This window comes from Sciurus carolinensis, chromosome 1 (genome assembly GCF_902686445.1).
Source record: "Sciurus carolinensis chromosome 1, mSciCar1.2, whole genome shotgun sequence".
Classification (NCBI taxonomy): Eukaryota; Metazoa; Chordata; class Mammalia; order Rodentia; family Sciuridae; genus Sciurus; species Sciurus carolinensis.
The window spans coordinates 155,330,184-155,351,581 of NC_062213.1; the positions used below are offsets into that span (position 1 = coordinate 155,330,184).

At 36.4% G+C, this 21,398-nt stretch overlaps 1 protein-coding gene and 1 pseudogene across 3 annotated transcripts in view; one reads left to right on the top strand and one right to left on the bottom strand.

Moving 5' to 3' along the window:
- The window catches only part of Pde4b (phosphodiesterase 4B), a 444,794-nt gene that overhangs the window by 249,100 nt on the left and 174,296 nt on the right, over positions 1-21,398 (bottom strand). The gene's annotated exons all lie outside the window — the stretch shown is intronic.
- On the top strand, positions 3,854-6,737 carry LOC124990053 (cell division cycle-associated protein 3-like; annotated as a pseudogene).

Consider the following 21,398-nt stretch of genomic DNA (forward strand, 5'->3'; position numbering starts at 1 on the left):
TATAGTGTTGTAGAGTTCCTTTCTTGAATGTTAATGTGCTAATATTCTTACCTGGGTTTTTCTTGGCATCTAGAGAACAAAATTTTAAAACTGATCTCTAGAAAAACTACCAAAGGTGCTGATATTTTGAACTGTTGATGAAAAGGGAAAAAAACAAAAACCACCTGACGCTGTATTTGTGATATGTGTGGGTTTCAAAGATGATATTTTATTTCTAAATTAATGCTTTAAGCAATGATGGGAATAATGAAATGGATTATCACTACCACCTTAAATGATTAGATTACTGGACCAAATCCATGAAATAATTGACTGTCCTGAGAGAAGGTAAGAAAGAATGAGTTCAACGATACCCAGTGTAGGACCTGAAGGCAGTTGCAAGGTCACAGTTCAGAGAGGACCCAGACAATGACATTTAGCTGAGTTAGGAAAGGGATCACAGTTTAGGGAGGGCAAGGAGCCTAGAGGTTGTATCATAGATGAGGCAGCCACACAGAGGGGCAAGCTCCAGGAATCTGCTAGGGGCCTTCATGAGTCTGGCTCAACACTGATATGCAATTGTGCAAGAGACACTACCCAAGGCTGAAGAGCCTCAATCAAACTTCTCAGAGCTCATGTAGAACTAACATTAGTTCAGTTTCCCCAGCCAGTGTGGTTGCATAGAACATCAATAAAAATCATCATATAGTTATCACCATAATAATACAGATTAGTTAGCTCTAGACTAATGACTACTGTGAACCTGCTCCAACAAAGTTTAAAAGAAGAAGAATCAAACCAATTGGTTTGCTTCAGAAGAATCAAACCAATTACAAGGAGCCCAACTATGGCAGAACAAAATCTATCCATATATTTTTTTAAACATACAATTAAACCTAGCAGCAAATATTATAAAAATCTAAGATGTCCAACAATTAATTGAAAACTAGGAAAATAAAATCAGTAAGCAACATAAAATGAACCAAATAAAAACAGACCCAGAAATAACCAATAGAACTACAGATAAGGATCTTTAGAAAATACTACATGAATATGTCCCATTTGTTTAAGAAGACAGAGGAAAAGAAGAATATGGAAAAGAAAACTGTATAGAATACAAAAAAGAACTGATGGGAAATTGAGAAATGAAAACTGAAATACCTAAAATGAAAAATGTAATATACTCTATTGTCAACATATCCAAGCACTACAGAAGAAAATATAGTGATCTCACAGACAGAAAGAAATAATCACAACATTTATAAAGAACTCTTTGCTCTTTTGACTTAGTAGACAAATTAAATGAAAGATAAAAGCAGGGGTAGGGGGAAAAGAACATGAATGACACTTTTCACCAAATAAGAAACATAAATGGCAAATAAACACCTGAAAAGATCCACACATTAGTAGTTATAAGGAAAGCAAACTAAAATTACCACAATGACACAGACATTCACCTGAAAGACAAACAAGACCCACAAAACCAAGTTGATAAAAATGTGGAGTGACTGAAATTCTCATTTATTACTAGTGGGAATGTAAAGCGTTTCAATCACTTTGGAAAAAAAAAAAAAAAACTTGGCAGTTTCTTCTAAAGTTGAACACATATTTATCATACACCCAATAATCCCATTTTGATATATTTACCCAATAGAAATGACAACACATGTGCATAAAAAGACAAGCATTGACATGTTCATACCAGCTTGATTAAGAATAATCAAAAACTGGAAACAAGTCAAATGTCCATCAGTGTAGAGGCAGAAAAATAACTTGCAGAATATTCATCCATAGATACCATCCAACAATAGAGTAACAAACCATCGATTCATGAAGCATGGGTGACTCTCAAAAGTATCATGCTAAAGAGTTGTCCTTATCCCCACTATGGTGTGGTTATATAATGTGAACGTTTGTGAAACTCAGGGAATTGTACACTCTAGTTCATACAGTTTATTGTATGTAAATTATCTTTGAACAAAGCAGATGAAAAAAAAAACATGAAGTCGTTGATTTATGGGTTTGCTAACAGAAAAGATCTTTCCTCACACATTCAAAGACACAGCCCAAGAATACAGAAGCACTGAAAAAACAAGTAACAAGAAACAAATCCCTGGGAGGGGATTTTATGATCTCAGGGGAAAGCAAGAGTGATATCTATATTACACAGAAAATAGTGTTATAATATGGAAGTAGCCTGGTCTAAATTCAAAAATTAAGTAAATTCGTGCAGGAAATAATATTGGAGACTCTAAACTAGAAAAATACATACAGAGAAATTAACAGGGTATTTTTTTCTGAAACTTGTCAATACTAAGTCCTGTGTGCGGTTCAATGCAAGAATTACAGTACACAGAAAACCTGATTTGTGTCCAGGATGTCCTATAAGTAGCTGTGAGATAAAATTTCTCTTAGTTTCCTCTCCAGAATTATTTCTTATACTAATGCCTCATACATACTCGATGCATGCTAGACACTTCATATCATTCTTTTGCTTTACTATATTATTTAGCAAGTATGACCTATTTAAATTTTATAGACAAGCAAACTTACAGAGGTTAACTTGCTCAAGATTACAAACTTACAATCACAGAACTCACAGAACTGGATTTAAACAAAAGCTCTTCTGATTTCAAAGCCCATGTGTGCTCTGTTAAACAGCATTACCTTCCTAAGTGGAGTTTAAGCTAGACATTCTCCAAGGTAGATGGTGCTATGTAGGCCACAGAAGTAGTCATTAAGAACTCAAATGCTGGACTGTGGATATAGCTCAGTTGGTAGAGTGCTTGCCTCGCATGTATAAGGCCCTGGGTTCAATCCCTAGCACCACCAAAAAAAAAAAAAAAAAAAACACCTCAAATGCTAGGGTCCTACAGGACAAGGCTGAAATCCATCTCTGCTATGTAAGGGTGTGGTTTTGGAAAGTGTACTTCAACACTCAGCTCAGTTTCTTCATACAGTCATGGTTAAATGCAAAAATTCTGGAGGCAGACTACATAAAGTCATTGCTCAATGCTGTGTGAACTTAACCCCTGTGATCTCCAATTTCCCTCATGTTACAACACAGTCCAAAGTAACACTGTCTGCAAGATTATGAGGACTAACTAAATATGTTAATCTGAAACAAACTTTTAGAATGATAGCCAGCACTATATAAATGTTAGCTATTGTAATTGTACTCTAGATGAATTCACTGATCTTTTTAAATTCTGAAATTCTTTGATTCTATAATTTATAAAAAATATTGTGCAACCCATATACACACATCTCTTTGAAATTAAGCCAGGTTATGTCTTTGCCTTAAATAATTCTAAAATGATTCTCAAAGTTTATAAAATAAGAAAGTGGGTTTGAATTTTCAGAATTCTAAATTCTAATGCTGTAAAAAAATTGCTTTTAATACAAATGTCCAAATTAAAGAAGGTCAAATTTGGATTTATATGGTTCCAGCTGCAGGGACTTATTAAGCGAATGACAGTTGTCTTACATGAGAACCATAAAGTCAGTTGATTAGCTTAAAATTAATAATCACTAAGTTTTCATAAAATCTTAGGCTCAGCCATTCTTCCAACCTACCAAACATGCTATATGTCTCAGAGTCTTTCCTATACAAACAAATGTTGGCTTCTTTTGGGTCTCTAATCTGATATCATTTCCTCAGATAGTGCTTTCTTGACCATCTTTTCTACTCTTATCCCTTTCTTTCAAATCATCTCTCATTCTCTGACTATGAATTATAGTTAATTGCATTATGTGTTTTTGTCCATTTCCTACAATGTCACGGACCTGGTTCAATGGCATACCTGCACTACTTACAACTGTGTCTGGCATACGGAAGAATTTCAATTAAAATCTTTTAGAGTCAGGCATTGTGATGCATGCTGTAATACCAGAAATTCGGGAGCCTGAGGTAGGAAGATCACAAGTTCAAGGACAACCTCAGCAACTCAGCAAGGCCCTAAGGAACTTACATACTATCTTAAAATAAAATAAAAAAGACAGGCAATGTGACTGAAATGTGTGCCCCTGGGTTAAATCCCAGTACAACGAACAAAACAAACAAACAAAAAAACTTAGAGAAAACATGAACAAACTTCACAGGTCCAAATGACCTCTTGGTTCCTTCTGGTTCTCAATATTTGACTTTATAATATGAGTGGCATAAGGGTAAACTGCTTTGTTTCTGCTCATCTTAATGCAGAAACGAATACCTCAAATTTCAAGTAAATCAATTTCAAAATGGTTGCTAAGCTTGTGATTTTAAGGATAGTTCAATAAAGATGATTAAATAAATGCATATACCATTCTATTAAAAATGGTTTAAAAAGGTGTTTGCTTCAGCTCAATTAGGTTTAGTGCCCCCTATTTTCTGCACACCTAAGGAAAGCAAGATTAGGATGCATCTTTGCCTTCCTCACTGGTATGTAAGTCCATCTCGGTATCAAGACTCTGACCCAAACTGCTGCACTGAACATGGAAATATAATGCATTATGCTGAAAAAAGGAGGTTTAGAATCTAAGAAATTTCTAGATTCTAACACAGCCTCACTGGTATCATGTCATCCATCCAGGATATTATTTATACTCTGTATTCCTCAGTTTCTTTATGTTATAAAAAAGAAAGGGGAAAGATAATATTCACCTTGCCATTAGGTTTTAGAATTAAATGATATCTATAAAACACCTGCTATAAAATTATCTTCAACAAATACTATTTTCTCCTTCCTCCTCTGTTACCTGACTTTGAGCCTTAGGCAGGATCCCTGGCAGGATCACAGATGTTGCTATTTGACCTTTGCTATTTCCTGAGTTGGACCCCTAGCTCATCAGCACTGTCTAAATGACCCTTTGAAACCTTATCTACCAAGTAGGACCAGCTCTTCCAGGGATCCTTGTAAACCTTCTGAAACCTCCAACCAGTCTGTGTTCACCCCACTCGCTAAACTCCTGACTCACTGGACTGCTACTCTAAAGTTCTCAGGCTCTTTGCACTCACTCACCCCTCTGCCTGCGCTTTTCCCACCCATCTCGTCTTTCTTCCAGTTATACCTACTCAACCCTTCAGTTCTCAGCTTGAATGTTACTTCCCCTAAGAAACTGTCCCTGACAACCAACCTCCAAATTAGAACAATCCTTCTTGACAAACTCATAGCATAATATATCTTATCTTTACAAAATTAAGTAAGGTTGTAATTTTGCTTTGTTTTTCCTATCATTTAATTAAATTATAATTCCTAATTATTATTATTTTTAAGCTCCTTGAAGCAAGAATGACATTCAATTTTGTTCGCTTTGTACTCAGAGAATTTAGAACCCTGCCTGGCCCCTTGTAAGTCCATAATAAATACTTGAATGCATCAATGAATATTACACAGAGGAATATCCTATGTTCACATGTTAAAATTCATATATATCTATATATAAAATTCACAATATTTTCTCCTTTTCGAATTGCATTATGATAGGTTGGTGATCTCCATACAAAATCCTGATTTTCACTTGAAAAACTGAGGAGGCTATAGATCTCTCATTAGTCATTAATTCGTTCTTTCATAGTTATCACAAGTTACATTCTATGACAGGTGTTAAAGATGCAAGGATGAACCATCTACACAGCACAAATCCCACTCTTAAGTGTATAAGCCTCTTTTCTTCTTCTGTTGGCACATTATGGATTTTAGATATATCACCAGAGAATATAGTCACCCAATATGGTTTTTAGTTAGAATTAAATATAGAAAGAAAAACAAGTATAAATGTAATTAATTAATGCTGTTCATGCTGATATTGGAAATTTGTTGATGATCATTGCAAGTTGACAGATTTTTTTTTTTTTTTTTTAATTTTATTACACAACAAGCATCTGGCTGGATTAGCGGACCCTTGTTCACCTAGTACCAGCATTCAATGCACTCCCATCCAGGTATTGGTCCATGATGAAAAATGTGGAGAAACTGAATCTTTGGGCCTCTGCCTAACCTGATTCTGAGAGAGCCCTCACATCCCCACCTCACAGGAGCCTTATTTTCTTATATTCTCATTCTGCATGGGGTAGGTTGAATGTCAGAACGTTAGCAATTCCTGCCTGGAAAATGGGGATAAGATAAGAGAGTCAGGGCCCAGACTTGTTCTAGCCTATAGTCCTGATAGGTGGAGAGCTCTCCACCGTCAAACCTACCAGCAGGAGAACAGCTGAAAGGTCCAAAACAGGCCCAGGACTCAGATCCCCGCTCTCCTACCCTTGGCATTGCCTGGACACCTATGAAGACCAGCAGTGCAGAATATGTTCTGCCCCTGGGAGTACCTTCATCTTCTGAGCTGGATTTGCCTTTGAATACTCAATTATTCCTTGAGGACCAGATGCTACCTTGGAATGATCCTGAGCTCCCTTCCAAACAGGTGTCTTCCCAGGAGAGTGCAAGACATCCCACAGAAATCCCTGTGGCCAGCCAGAGTTCAGATAATCCTTCAAAAGACCCTGAGAGTTCCCTATCTTCAGGTTCTAAACGCAATAGACGGAAATCAAACAAGGTCCTAGGGAGATTCCCCCCTCACCAACCTGCAGGGTGACAACTCCCCTGGGACTCTGACACCATGACAGGGTAAGTGACCTTCTCCCCTAAGTGAAAAATGTTAGGGAATTAAGGGAAGGAGCCATTCTTGCAACTGGATGACTTCTGAAAACTGGAGGACGAGCGTGGGAGCAAGGCCAGGACCATGACAAGGAAAATCAGCACCTTGCTTTGGTAGAGAGCTAGCCCCTAAGTGGCCCCTACATTGGATTCACCCAGGGCCTAGTGATGTTCTGTTTTCTGTCACCCCTTCTTTCCCAGGGAGACTAAGTAAAGGATTGTTTTCTTTGATTCCTTCTAAACTACCAACTCTGGGACTTAGAACTTTATCAAACTTTCTTTTTGTCTTGTATATTTCTTGTGTATTAAAGGATGTGATTTTAAATGAAAAAAAATTTTATTGACAAAAATTGTATGTATTTATCATGCATAAGGTTTTGTTTGAAATATGTATGTATTATGGAATGGCTAAGTCAAATAATTAACATACACATTATCTCATATAATTATTTTTGCGGTGAGAATCTAAAACCCACTCAGTAATTTTCTTTTTTTTTTTTGTCATTCTTTTTTTAAGATTTTTTTTTTATTTAGCTTTTAATTTTTCTACAGACTGCATTTTGATTCATTGTACACAAATGGGGTACATCATTTACTTTCTATGGTTGTACACAATGTAGATTCATACCATTCGTGTAATCACACATGTACATAGGGTAATGATATCTGTCTCATTCCACCATTTTTCATACCACTCAGGAATTTTCAAGTACCCAATAGTATATTACATCTTTATTATCTGTAGTCACCACGTTATACAATTGATCTCTAACTTATTCCTCTTGATTCTTTGACCAACATTTCTCCCACTTCTCCTTCCCTCAGCCTCTGGTAAACACCTTTCTACTTTCTACTTCTAAAGAGTTCAGCTTTTTTTACATCCCACCTATGAGTGTGTCATGCAACATTTGCCTTTCTGTGCTTGGCTTGTTTCACTTAACACAATATCCTCCAGATTCACGACATTGTCACAAATGATAGAATTTTCTTCCTTTTGCAGGCTGAATATTGTTCATATATAACATATTTTATGTATTCATTGGTGAACACTTAAGTTGTTTCTATATTAGCTATTGTGAATAATGCTTCAGTAAACATGAGAATGCAAATATCTCTTCAACCTACTGACTTCGTTTCCTTTAGAAAGATACTCGGCAGTGGGATTGCTGGATCATAATTATGATAGCTCTAGTTGTAACTTTTTGAGGAACCTCCATACTGTTTTTATAATGGCTGTACTAATTTACGTTCCTGACAAGAATCTACAGTTTCCTTTTCTCCATATTCTCTCCAATGTGTGTTGTCTTTTTTGATAATAGCTATTCTAGCAAGTATGAAGTGATATCTCATTGTTTTAATTTATATTTCTCTGATTACTACTGATGTTTAGTATTTTTCACATACCTCTCAGCCATTTTATATCTTTTGAGAACTATTAATATCCTTTGTCAATTTTAAAATGGGGTTCTTTTCTTACTCTTAAGTTTGAATTATATGTTTATATAATTTATCACATGTATGGTTTGAAAATATTTTCTTTCATTCTGTTTGTTGTCTCTTAACTCTTTTTTTTATACTATACAGAAGTGTTTTAGTTTGACACAATTCCATTTGTCTGTTTTGATTTTTGTTGCTTGTGCTTTGGTCATAGCCAAAGAAACATTGTCCATAAAAATTTTGTTTTATGTTTTCTTCTAGTTAGTTTTATAGCATTAGGTCTTATATGTAAGTATGTAACCAATATTTAATTTTGTACACAGAGTGTGATAAAAATCTAATTTCATTGTTCTACATGTGAATATCCTTTTCTATTACTCCACATATCCATTTTTATACCAGTATCCTGTTTTGGTTAATGTAGTTTTATAACACATTTTGAAGTCAGGTAGTATGATGCCTCCAGCTATTTCTTTTTGTTCAAAATTGCTTTGCTATTAGGGTTCTTCTGTAGTTCCACATAAATTTTGGATTTTTTCTCCTATTTTTGTGAAAAAATGTCATAGGAAATTTGATAGAGATTGCATTGAATATGTAGATCTCTGAGTAAGTTGTCAATATTAATTTTTCCAATCAATGAACATGGGGCATCTTTTCATTTTTTGGTGCCTTCTTCGATTTCATAAACATTTTGTAGTTTTCAATGCACAGATATCCAATCTCCTAGATTAAATTTTTTCATCTGTAATTTTTTGTAGATATTGTTAATGGCTTTGGGTTAGCAGTTATTTAATGGACTTTATCCATAGTCCTCAACATTGACATTTAAGTCTCTAAAATATGCTTTATTGGTAAAAATAAGACAGCATTATTGAGTTCTATTCTTGAGCAACTGTAACTGCAATCTTCATAACTGACCTGTCATATGATTTTTTTGAAGTGTCTAATTTTCATCTGCTGATATGTCTAAGGATAGTAGTCAATTAATTAAAAACTATGGAATATATCAGAAAAATATTAGGATGTATGACAAAAACATCAAGTATATGACAAAGACCATAAAAATAACATATAATCTAAGACATGATTTTACTTGCAAACTCCACATTATCATTTATTAGTGTTATTAATGCCCATGGGAGAATTTTGTTCATTATAGACACTCAGCAAGCAGTAACCTGAATTTTTTGGAATCTCATTCTTTAGGAGGGCTTTCTTCTGTGCTTTTTGAAGTTGCCCACAAGAGCTATGTCATTGCATATAACCAAGGAAACCACAGGAAACTTGGTTGCTAGGAAACCACTGAATTGTCTCGATGAAGATCACCACAGTAGGCTTGGCTTGAATAGAACAGATGCTAGGGAAATAAAATTATGAAGTTACAGTTACTTTTTTTTTTAAAACCTAGGATGCCTCTTTAATTGCCAGTTAAATCTTTCCTCCTAGGAGAAACTATCTGTCATTTCTGAAAGGCCATTACACAGGTAGAACAGGGAGGCCACAGCAGGGTGCCACCTGGGGCTGTTGGGAAGGGGCTCCACACAGTGTGAGAAACACAGTTCCAGTGGACATATTCTTCCTTTTCCCACTTAACTTGGTTACCTAGGGAAAGGGATGTGGGGATGGTTACTGTCATCTAAGCAGAGGGATAGATTTTAAAGGAAACACTCTTTAATTGAATATTGCCAGACCTATGACTTCCAATATTCTCTAGTTTCCTTCATCCAGAGTAAAAGAAATCTGTGTTTCTTTCCTAAAAAATTTCAAAATGCTTTTAAACTAGTGTTTCATAATGTCAATATACATGTATACAAATATATAAGAAAATGATTTTGTCATCTATGATTTTGATGAACCCCTGTGTAACTTCATTATGAGAACTCATAAATACAGGAAAAAAGGAGCCCTTGAGCTAGCCAATGTAAGTTCCCTTTTAGAATATAGAGCTACCCAAAGTTATTCTCGAATATCACGTTTATGGTCCCGTGACCTCTCTTGCCCTCCATGGGACATTACTAATGCATTTACAAATCTATTTAAATGTGTTTAGGATCAAAATGTATTTCCAGGTGTACCATCCCTGGAATAAAAAGGTTGTATAGGATTACTTGAAAGGTAATCCTTTCTTTCTACTATTCTAGAAATAAACCTATTAGTACTCTTGTTTTTTTCTATCTCTGCTACTTCTAAATCAGCTAAGGTTACTTTGTCCCCAGATTTTCTTCTCTTCTACAACCCCAACCAAGTTTTCTTTTCCAAAATCAATTTGTGTTACAACCACAGAATGGAAAGTTTTACTCCATGTATGCACAATAGGACAAAATACTATTGTCACATATTTCTAAAAAAGAATAAAAGATCTAAAAATGAATTTGTGAGATGCAATTCCTATCATCCCTTCTTCTATTTTCTAAGAGCTGAATTTGTCATCCACAAAAGTCAAGGGTATATCGGATGGTTTTGCTTAGGTAGATTTAGATTTTCAGTTGGTATGTGAGTGGACAAACATTTCTATAAACATTTTCCTGCAGAACCAATAGAAAGTTTTAAATAAGGGAGATGGTATAAGCAGGTGATCAGATCAAGATAGGTAAATCTGTGATGGCATATCGATAGATGTTTGGTTTAGGATTGCACTGGAAGAAAAAAAGATCCATTGAGAAACTACTTGTACACTTCATATTACACAAACCAATAAACTTGTCTGAGAAAAAAGGCAAAATAGCACTCAATGAATAGTTTACCAATGTTCAGAAATCCTATGTGAGTCTTGGTCCTTCCTAGAAATTGCTCAGATAAGTAGATAGCAAATGTGAGAAAGCTGAGTGCAACACCAACCTAAGAGGGAATAAGCATCATAAGCTATTATGAACTTAATACATTAAAAATGAGTGCCTAAAAGCATTGAGATTTTAATGTGGGGAATGGCTACTATTTATACGTTTCTTTGTATATTTTGTCTCTAATGCTCTAAAGTTCTCACAAATTCAATATCATTATTCCTGGCCCCCAAATGAAGAAACACAGGCTCAAAGAATTTGTATAACTTGTTAACAATTAATTAGTGAAAGAGCCAGGACTTGACTCACTGATAAAGAGGAGTCAGACTGGCTGGTTTATGCTTTGAGAAAAGCAGTAACAATCTCAGGGATTTAATGAAACAAATTTATTTTTTCATTCATACTATCTGTCTAATGGGTGGGGACACCCTCAGGAGTCTCCCTCATGGAGGGGAACTTTGTTCATTTAGTCAGTCAGGAAGTAACTGGTTGATAGGGGACTTTCATCCTCAAGGCCACTGAGGTAGGAAAAGGGGATGTGGTAATTGCAAATTAACTCTCAAAGTTTCTGCCCAGAAATGACATGCTCTGTCTACTCCCATTTCAAAAGCTAAAAGTTAGTCACATAACTAAATCTAATTTGCAAGAGGACGGAGGTACATTCATATTGTTCCAGGCAGCAAAGAAGCCCCAGTGATGACCAGGTTTCAGAGTCCAACTTCTGTCTACTTCACTTGGTTAACTATTCAATAGGATGACATTGAATAAATATAAATCAACAGGCTTCCACTTCACATAGGCTTAAAAAAATACAGAAATACAAGCATAGCACAGAGTAGATTGGCCCCAGCAGTAACAGATGTAAAAAATACTTAAGAATTATTAAAGTAGAATCTCTGAAAGAGTCATTTATGTAATGAACTTGAGTGAATAGGTTTTATTAATAGTATTATAAGTCATGATTCACACTGGTCAATAATAAGTCCCCACACTCTCAAATCTGTCTCCTGTCCAAACTTTTCCCAAACTCTAGGCTTCTTTATCTAACTAAATACAAGACATCACCACTTGGACACCCAGAAGTATGCATCATTCCATAACAGACCTTATTCACTTATCTTTAAAGCATAAATCACCTTATCCTGCATGTACCTTATCTAAGTTGACCTAGTACCAGCCAACTCCCTAAATTAAGAACCTTAGTCTTCTGTGTTCTTTCCCTCTCCCCTGCCTCAAATGGCCAATCATCAAGTTCATTTAATCTTACTTAGCAATATCTCTCCATCACAAAGGTATGAGCCCATGTTTTAGTTTCTCTCAGGTGTTCTCAGAATTACTGCAATGAACAAATAACTGATCTCCCAGCTATTAGAGGATCCCATTCCAAATCATTTTGCATACTTCAACTAGAGTGATCTTGGCAGTATACTTTTTAAAATATTGTCTCCCTACAATACCCATAAGATAAAGCCCAAGTCCAATGTAGCAGAACATAAGGAACTTCACATTATGGATCGTACACTTCTGGATTCATTTTTTCCCTTCCATCTCTATATCTCTATTTTATGAGCTAGTTCCTAAATATACTTTCTGCTCTTCCAAAACTCCATACTCTTTTTTTTCATTCCATAATTTATTTTTTTAATTATTTTTAAATTTTTTACAGACTGCATTTTGATTCATTGTACACAAATGGGGTACATCATTTTGTTTCTATGGTTGTACACGATGTAGACTCATACCATTCGTGTAATCATACATGTACATAGGGTAATGATGTCTGTCTCATTCTACTATTTTTCATACCTTCTATTCCCTCTCATTTCCTTCTACATAATCTAAAGTTCCCCCATTCTTCTCTCACTCCTCAATCCCCCACCCCCATTATATATCATTCTCCACTTATCAGGGAAAACATTCAGCCTTTGGTTTTTTGGGCTTGGCTTATTTCACTTAGCATGATATTCTCCAATTCCATTCATTTGTATGCAAATGCAATCCATACTCTTTTACTTTCAGGTCCCCTACCCTGGCAGGAGTTCTTTTCCTTCAAAGCCTGGTGAATTCTCACTCTGCCCTTTAAAATCCAAAGGAAATACCACTTTTCCCAATGACACTTCTCTCTTCAGACACCTCTATGCATATCATAAGGCATTGGCATTGTTTCTTCACAAGTCTATCCCTTTTACTAGACAACATGCTGTGGTCGAATTAATAGTCCTGGAACTTAATATGAGCCTTAAAGTTGTAGAAGAATTAGGTTGGAGATGAGCTAGAGAATGAAATGCTAATGGGACGGAACTAATGATAGAGTTTGCAAAAACAACAACACTTGGTTAAGATTTTTCAAAACCTAGAAGTAAAGTGTGAAAATGCCACTGGCAAGAGAGAATTCATTTATAAAAAGTAAAATGTGATTATTAAGAGAAATAATGCTATTGCCCAGATCACAACAGGAATACTAATTAGAATTCTCTAGTGCTTAATGACATAAGAAAATATTGAGAATGTGAGATAGCAAGAAGGTAAAGAATGGTTTAGAAAGCAAATCATAATAAACTGCTGACCTGGGTCAGGTGGCTGCAAAACTCAGCTGATATTTTACTCTACTGCATCTACCACTTCCTTCGTGAAAATCTCAAGTAGCAAGATGCCAAATATTAACAGCACACCTGACTGCATGCTCTTTGAGGAATTTTAAATTAGCACAAAAGGAAAGTGTTTCCCTTGAGAGCTATTCTGGCATTTTATACTCGCATATTGCAACTGGTATATGAGACCAAAGCAACACACTTTTAATAAAACACCCCATAAATGTGGGAGGGGTGTTTTTCATTACCCTGGTGATAATTCTGCTTTTTTTTTCCCTTCAGAGTAGAAAGGCATTGAACCCCACTGAGCTGATAAAATAGGCTGATGAATCCCTATAGAGAGAATAGCATTAGCAAGGGGATTGCATAGATTTCCTATTGCAAAAGCCTAGATAGCATTTCATTATTGAAGTTGCCTGATTGCTTTGGCTCAAACCTTATTCCCAGTTCCTTTCTCTCTCTATTTAAAATCACTACAACAAACAAATGAAACAATAACACAACAAGTAGCAGCGTGGGTTGAGATCTTCCTCATCAAAGACAGCTACACAAACTTGCAGTCAAAACACCTATTTTTGAGTCTCACCAAACACAGCTTGCCACGATTCCCTATAACCTACCAACACAAAGAGAAAGGCGCACTGCATAAGCTGGATCTTTGTGCTCATGCTGATAAAATGTGTCCAGAACCAAGGGAACCTTCTGGAGACAGTGTCCTGCTACTCTGCTTATTACAGCAACCTATCCTCTTGTTTTCCTCCACTGCCAAGGTATTATTTCCCTAGCTACATGTAGTGACACTCTAGATTTTCCTTCTCCCAAAATAATACTTCCAGAGGCTCTTAGAGCTGCTTCACAGGAAGGTAAATGGCAGGATGTGCTGCTAGCTCATATTAAAACTTCCCCCTTCATTAAATTTGTACCTTATCCCATTATTAAGAGGACTTCTAAATTTCCCTGTCTGCACTTCTCTCATAAAAATCCTTTTTTTAATTCAATGACTTGCTCCTAACCACTTCATCATTCTACGTTTCATAAAAAATTTAGTGGTAGCTAATCCTCTCAGTCCCACTGAAATTGCTCTGTGCCCAATGTCAGCTCCTAGTCAACCTAAGAGCAGATACTTCTATCTGAAACCTGTAGGTTCATCCCTACTCAATCTCTAATCCAGTGCTTCTCAAATGTTAGTCCACAGGAGAATCACTTGGGGAGTTTACTAAACATGCAGCTGCCTAAGACCTATGGCAAAGATGCTGACTCGGTGGATCCTGGGTGGGCCGTGGGGGTGTACATGCTGACAAGTACCCACAGGTAATTCTGTTCCACACACTGAGGACCACTGCTGAGCCACTAAGAACAAAACCCAGCACAGGCAAGTTTCCGGCCCCAACCTCACTGATCCTAACACTCAGTGTGCCCTGGTTCCTCTCTACATCCACTACATTAATCCCACAATCTTGTCATTCCCACCATAACTCAGTGGATATGGCCCAGTATCAGCTTTGGTTTATTGACTAGAGCTTCTGTTCCTGACCAATACAAGAACTGTGTGCAGAATCTCAGCCCAATTTGCTAGGGCCTTGCCTACTTCCCATCAGGAAGACTTGCTTCCTGTTTAGTCTCCATCATACTCTGAATTTCTACTAAAGCCCAGGCAGACTCCAAGTAGAATAAAAAGACTACCAAATATCTAAAAAAGACTATGAAACAGCTAAGAACTACCCCCTGGATGCATGCTATACTGTTGCTTCTGTACCTGAGGCTCCAGACCCCTGAAATAGTGATTTAGACCAGAACCTTCTTTGAGATTTAGTACCACAGCCTTTCTATTGGAAAAGTTTCTTGGGGGCCCTCATTTGAGGAATTTTACTGTATTTTACTTTGTTACTATGATGTCACTGGCTAGACTGCAAGACATTATAAGCAAGATTTCTATGAAACTCTTTATTGTAACCACTGTAACGATATTGGCAAGGATATTGTTCACTACTTTACCCAATTTCCCCTTAATGAGAGTCCATGGGGAGTAATTTCTGTCTGGACTTAATACCAAAAATAGATTTACTGCTCATGAACAATTGATTTACTTTTTATCTCATGGACACTAAATTTTATAAGACAGAGGCTTCTGTTTTTACCTTTGACTGCTAGGAAGCAGAGCTTACCTCTAGCATTATATTTTATGTTTTAAGTTACATTCCTGGCAACATTGTCCCCAATTTTATTTTTCTATTTTCTTTCCCCACAAAACATGCTCTCATTATATTTCTCATCTCTTATAAGCTGTCTTAATTTTGTTTTCCATTTGAATTAAGGCTTACTCTTGACTCCTTCTTGTACCACCCATTCGTACCCCCCCCCAAAAAAAAACCCTACGATAACTGAAAGACTGAGGATGACAAATAACCCTATCAACAAACCTGTATTTCTTAGCCACCTGAGGTTCAGAAAAACTGCAACTTGTGTGAGGGATTTTGAAGTAATGCAGAATGTTTGCCCATAAGGTACCTACAATGTAACTGTGGAAAAAAGACTAAACACATACAGAGTAGTAGTACATAATTCAAGTGTAAAGGTCGTATTGATGATTAACATTTCAGGAAGAAATATTTTCCAAGAGATAGCACTTAGGACAGGGAGAAAGTTTAAGGTTGTAGATGACAGGATGAAAAGAAAGACATCCTAGGTCAAATGAACAGCACAGAGTGGAGGCACTGTGAATAGGATAAGAAAGTTGAGGGAAACAGACTTGGGTTTGGATCCTGGATTTCTTAACCTGATTCTTTGACCTCTCAGAATCCTCTTCCTCATGTGTAAATCAGAATGATAAAGTCTAAGGAGAGTCTTGCTTTCAAAAAATTAGAGATAAACTATGTAAAACAGCTAGGGCAATATCTGGCACATCTTAAGCATTCTAATTCTACAGGCTTGCCATTACTATGACAACAGTGACGAGCGGAGGTGGGATTCAGCGTCTCCAGCATGCAGATTCCATCCTCATGGATGCAGCTGCTCTGTCCTAAGGAGAAGGGGAAAACCTGATTCCTTAGTTAGTTACCCACCCCTATGGTGGGTCGTCTTGTAAGTCAGCAGTCAACTTTGGACTTGATAGAGGAGGAACCAGTGAGCTATTTAGAGTCACAGAACAGAGCAGTGACAAGATGAAAGCAGTGTTTAAAGAAGATTAATGTGGCCATGCAGGAAGAGAGTGAAGGAGAAAATACTACAGGCATGGACACTAACTAGGAGGCTGTGTGGTTCATGGACTCAAAGTGACCAAGTACAGGATGAGGGAGGTGGAGGAAGACTGCAAAGGGGAAGGTTTGAAATACTTTAAAGGAAATATTTCTTTACATTCTTTGGAAAGGATTTTGTGACTGCTTCCCAGGGGAGACAAATGAGTTCAAAGTCAAGCTTAACCATAGTAACTGTCCAATAATTTCCTGCTGTTCATATTCACACCTACTATAAACTGAGTTCCATGAGAAAAAACACTATTTCTATCTGTTCAGCAGGGTCTTCCATAGCACAGGTATAAAATAAATTTGCAATATTTCAAGCAAAGTTCACTAGTGAAGAAGGAAGTAATTGAATTCTGTTCTTAAATTGAATGAGTACATAACATGAATGACTGCCACAAAAAAAAAAAAAAAAAAACCTAAACATTTATAGAGCACTTTCTAAGCACTTTTCATGAATTATCATATTTCAATCCTAACAAAATTTCTGGGCAGTCCATGCAAATGTTATTTTCATTTAAACTCATAAAGAGAGGCACAGCATGTCTAAGCAGTCACCCCAAGTCACTTAATTAGAAAAGTACAGAGGCCAGACTTAAACATATATCTTCTGATATCAGAGCCTAGATACTTATTTAAAGAAGTAGGAATGGACTTGGAAAAGGGGGATGATGTCCTGTCAAAAAAAAAAAAATGTGATGGAAACCAGTGCACTTTTGTGTATCTTGTACTCCATAAACATTTAATCTTTGTGTCAATTTCACAGGCAGATATTCACTTTGGTTTAAAATGATCCCCTACTGTACATAAGCAAGGAGTCACAGAGGGAGGCTCCTTACTTTTAGGCATATGACAGAGAAGAGTAGATGTGAAAAGTAAAATAAGCATAAGACACAATCGTCAAGTACAGAATGCGAAGCCACACTTGGCCAAGTGCGATGATGGTAAAGAAGATTAATAAATGTCAGCATGTGGGGCTAGGAGTGCACACTACCATGTTTCTTTTTTCCAGTGCTCTCAGAGCTTGTTTTCTTACTTCATTCTACACAGATCCTCTCAAGTCTACCTCTGTTTTAAGTTTGTATGAAATATGTCAACCTATCTTAAGAGCATTTTGCCCAAAACCCCTGGTATGGGATGACCCGTGAAATAAGAACATGGGATTTTAGCAGACAAAATAGTGCTTTTGAAAATACAGAGTATTTGCAGCTAAACACACACACACCAGGGAAGGAGTGTGCTCTCACTCTTCTGTAGAATGCTTTTACAGAAGAGGATGGAGCCGGGTGTGGTGGCACACACCTGTAATCCTAGTGACTGAGGGAGCTGAGGCAGGAGGATCCCAAGTTCCAGGCCAGTCTCAGCCACTTACCAAGACCTGTCTCAAAATAAAATTCCAAGAGGCTGGGCAAGTTGCTCAGTGGTAGCACACCCCTGGGTCAACCTCCAGGGCCTCAAAAAGAAAAAGAGAAAAAAAATGAAAAGGATGGGGTTTTTATATATCACCTGTCACACAGAGCAAATTTACACCAACCAACCAATAGCAGTACATTCCATTTTCATGTCTTCTGTTCACTATACCTGTGCTCCTTCTGGTTACTCAGAGCCTGGCTCTTCATCATTAAAGTACGGAAGGTTATGTCTCATGCAGGGGACCTGAACTAATTTTGAAATCCAAAAGTTTCAGAAGTATGTTCCCTGATAATGACCATCACTTCTTGAGTATTTACCTCATGCCAGGTACGGGAGTAAGGGAATTCCCCATTGTTACCTTATTTGATGCTCATAGGGCCCTGGGAGTGAATGCTTTGTTCAGGGTTCTGTCATAAAAACCCAAACCCTGCTAGATATATCGAACCAAGGGGATTTATTACACAGATTAAGTGGTTGAGGAAGAAAAAGATGCCGAGGCAACCTAGGCATTAGAAATGCAAGAAGCATCTAACAGTCCTCTCGTTAGAGGAGAAGAGAAGGTATAGGTTAACAGAATCCAAAAGTTCTGTGCTCAGAAGCCTCAAGGGACATAACTGGTTCTAGCAGTACCAAAAGAAGCTGAAATCAGAAGATTTACTTGCCTGTGTTGTTAGAAAGATGCTAACAGGATCTGAAAACAGGACAATGGACTTTCTCCCACCTGCCACCTTTCAACTAAGTAGTGCCTCCCACCGGAAGATCCTGACTGGAAGCTATCAGGTGAGTCTGAGAAGGTGGTTCACAGAGCTCCATCTCCAACACTGCAGAACAGTATTAAAAAAGAAGGATTTAAAGATGAGAGAAATAGATAAATAAATACCACAGGAAGGTATTATAATTTTCCTTGATTTCTAGAGGAATAGCAAAAAAAAAAAAAAAAAAAAAAAAAAAACAAACTAAGTAATGTTCCCAATGTTAAAAATGGAGGAGAGAAGATTCAGATTCAAATCTATTACCACATCTATGCTTCTAACTATGGATTAACATTGACTTCCAGGTGGTGCAGTCTTAAAATTTCAGGCCACATTAAGATAATCATGTTACTTAATAAGGGTTAAGATTTTTTTGAGCATTTTCTGTGTGATAAGTTTTGAATTAAACCCTTTACACAAATTAGTTTCTCTCATAATACTACTACTAATAATTCTCACATTAATATAATACTATATTATAGTAATGCAGCCATATCAATATTTATAGCAGCTCAATTCACAATAGTTAGATTGCAGAACCAACCTAGATGCCCTTCAATAGATGAATAGGATAAAGAAACTGTGGTATATATATACAATGGAATATTATTCAGTCATAAAGAAGAATGATATTATGGCATTTGCAAATAAATAGATGGGAGGGAAATGAGAATGGGGAGGGGGTGGGGGTATGAAAGATGGTGGAATGAGACAGACATCATTACACTATGTACATGTATGATTACACAAATGGTGTGAATCTACATCATGTACAACCATAGAAATGAACAGTTATACCCAATTTGTATACAATGAATCAAAATGTAGTCTGTAAACATAAAAAAAATTTAAAAAAATGACTTAAAGAGATTTACTTTCAATTAGTGTTTTCTGTATACTGATTTTTGTCAAGATTTTATGAGGAAAGTATAGACCACAGAATGGTTGGAATATGGAATAGCATGTATGTTAGATTCTCAGACAAAGGCTGTTGGAACTTAACATCCAGGAGAAGAGGGTCCAGCACTGAAGTGTTTTTAAAATGTTATCATTATTTTGATTGACAAATCCTAATTTATGGGACACAATGTGATTTTTTATATATGTATCCAAAATGGCATGATTGAATCAAACTAATTTACATATCCATCACCTCATTTACCTATCATTTTTATGGTAAGACCTTAGAAATTTACTTTTAGTTATTTTGAAAAGAATATATTATAGCTGACTGTTGTCACCCTGATGTGCAAGAGAACTCGCAGCCTATTCACCCTATCTAAAACCTCGTACCCTTGATCAACAACTTCTCATTCCCTCTCTCCCTCCACCCACCAGCCTCTAGTAATCATCATTCTCCTGTCTACTTCAATGAGTTCATGAGTTCAACTTTATTAGATCCCACATATAAGTGAGATCATGTGGTTTTTGTTTTTATGTGTCTGGTTTATTTCATGGGGTACAATGTATTACAGACTCATGAGTGTTGGACAAGTCACAGGATCTTCCACTTTCTAACGACTGAATGATGGCAGTCCATTGATTGATCATATGCGTTTATCTGAATGAATTTGCAGAAATCCCTTTGACATATGGCATTCTTCCCCATGTCAATATCCAGTTTTTCAACAACCATCTGCTAAAGAGACTCTTCTTTCCTCATTGTGTGTGTGTGTGTTCTTGACACCTTTGTCAAAAGTCAGTTGACCATAGGTGGGTGGGTTTATTTCCAGGTTCTCTATCCTGTATCATTGGTCATGGTGTCCACTGTTATGCCAATACCATGATTTTTTTTTTAATGAATAACTTCATATTATGTATTTATTTTTATGTGGTGCCAAGGTTGGAACCCAGTGCCTCACATGTGCTAGGCAAGCACTCTACCACTGAGCCACAACTGCAGCCCAGTACTATGATGGCTTGATTACAATCACTTCAGAATGTTTTGAAGTCAGAAAATGTGCTGCCTCCAGATTTGTTCTCTCTGCTTAAGGTTGTTTTGGCTTTTCAGAGTCATTTGTAAATTTGGTTCTGTGTAAATTTAAAGATTGTTTTATCCATTTCTGTGAGGAAGTAACATGGGAATTTTGATAGGGATTGCATTGACTCTATATCACTTTGAGTGGTATGAACATTTTAACAATTTTGATTCTTCCAATCGATGAACACAGCATACTTTTTCATTTATTTGTGTTTTAAATTTTTTCTTTCATCACTGTTTAATAGTTTTTAGTATATAGATTGTTAACTTTTTTTTTTTTTTTTCTTTTGGTGGTGCTGGGGATTGAACCCAGGGCCATGTGGAATTGTTTACTGTTTTGGTTACATTTTATCAAATGCCTTTTCTGCATCTATTCAGATGATCATGTGATTTCTATCTTTCATTTTGTTAATGTGGTATATCACATTTATTGAATTGCATATGTTGAACAATTCTCACCTCCCTAGGGTATACCATTTGATCATAGTGAATGATTCTCTTAATGTATCCTTGGATTCAGTTTGTTAATATTTCATTGAAGATTTTTGAATCTATGCTCTTTAGAAATATTTGCCTGTAAATTTCTTCTCTTAT